The sequence below is a fragment of the Microtus ochrogaster genome, linkage group LG5 (assembly GCF_000317375.1).
Source record: "Microtus ochrogaster isolate Prairie Vole_2 linkage group LG5, MicOch1.0, whole genome shotgun sequence".
NCBI classification, from domain to species: Eukaryota; Metazoa; Chordata; class Mammalia; order Rodentia; family Cricetidae; genus Microtus; species Microtus ochrogaster.
Genome location: NC_022031.1, coordinates 6422872 through 6424956, shown reverse-complemented (window position 1 = coordinate 6424956; position 2085 = coordinate 6422872).

Genomic DNA, 2085 nt, shown 5'->3' with positions numbered 1-2085 from the left:
TTGAGAAAATCAACAAGATTGACAAACATCTATTGAAACTAGTCAAAAGGTGGAGAGAGAACATCCAAATTAACAAAATCAGAAATGAAAAGGAGGACATAACAACAGATCCTGAAGAAACTCAGAGAATCATTAGAACTTACTACAAAAACCTATATTCCACGAAATTGGAAAATGTAAAAGAAATGGACTTTTTAAAAATAAATACCATATACCAAATTTGAATCAAGACCAGGTGAAAAATTTAAATAGTCATGAGGAAATAGAAGCTGTCATCAAACACTTCAAAAAAAAAAAAAGCCCAGGGCTGGATGGATTTACTGTAGAATTCTACCAGAACTTCCAAGAAGAGCTAATACCTATACTCCTTAATGTGGTCCACATAATAGAATCAAAAAGTCATCACCAAACTCTTTTTATGAAGCTACACTTACCCTAATACCAAAACCACACAAAGACTCAACCAAGAAAGAAAATTACAGACCAATCTTACTCATGAACATCAATGCAAAAATTCTCAATAAAATACTGGCAAACTGAATCCAAAAACACATCAGAAAAAAATATTTGTTATGATCAAGTAGGCTTCATCCCAGAGATGCAGGAAATACACTGAAAGAAAAAAATCCATATGATCATTTTGTTAGATGCCAAGAAAGTATTTCACAAAATTCAACACCCTTTTATGATAAAGGCCTTGGAGAGATTGGGGATACAATGATCATATCTAAATACAAAAAAAGCAATATACAACAAGTCTACAGCTAACATCAAATTAAATGGAGAGAAACTCAAACTGATTCCACTAAAAATAAGAACAAGACAAGGCTCTCTCCATATCTCTTCAATGTAGTCCTTGAAGTTCTAGCAATAGCAATAAAAAAACCTAAGGTAATCAAGGGTATTTGAATTGGAAAGGAAGAAGTCAAACTTTCAGTATTTGAAGATGATATGATACTGTACATAAGTGATCCAAAAACTCTACCAGAGAACTCCTACAGCTGATCAATACCCTCAATTCTGTGGCAGGATATAAGATCAACTTAAAAAATAAAAATCAGTAGCCCTCCTATACACAAACGATAAAGAGGCAGAGAGGGAAATCAGAGAAATATCACCTTTTACAATAGCCACAAATAGCATAAAGTATCTTGAAGTAACACTAACCAAGAAAGTGAAAGATATATTTGACAAGAATTATAAGTCTGAAGAAAGAAATTGAAGAGGATACCAGAAAATGGAAGGATCTCCCATGCTATTGGATTGGTAGGATCAACATAGTAAACGTGGCAATTCTACCAAACGCAATCTATAGATTCAATGCAATCCCCATCAAAATTCCAACAAAATTTTTCATAGAGTTTAAGAAAACAATAATCAACTTTATATGGAAAAACAAAAAACTTAGGATATCCAAAACAATTTTATACAATAAAGGAACTTCTGGAGGCATTACCATCCCTGACTTCAAACTCTATTACAGAGCTAAAGTAATGATAACAGCTTGATATTGGCATAAAAACAGACACATTGACGAATGGAATCGAACTGAAGATCTTGATATTAATCCACAAACATTTGAACACCTGATTTTTGACAATCTAAAATTGTACAATGGAAGAAAGAAAGAATCTTTAGCAAATGGTGCTGGCATAACTGGATGTCAACCTGTAGAAGAATGAAAATAGGTCCATATCTATCACCATGCACAAAACTCAAATCCAAATGGAATAAAGACCTCAATATAAATATGACCACACTGAATCTGATAGTAGAGAAAGTGGGAAGTAGCCTGTAATACATGGGCACAGGAGACTATTTCCTATGTATAACCCCAGTAGCACAGACAATAAAAGCAACAATGAATAAATGGGACCTCCTGAAACTGAGAAGTTTCTGTAAAGCAAAGGACACAGTCATTAAGACAAAAAGATAACCTACTGAATGGGAGAAGATTTCACCAACCCTGTAGTAATAGGAGTGGTGGGGCTGCGTCCCCAGCACCCCGCTGCCCGCAAGCTTATGCCCGAAATAACAACACACAAACTGTATTCATTTAAACACTGCTTGGCTCTTTAGCTCTAG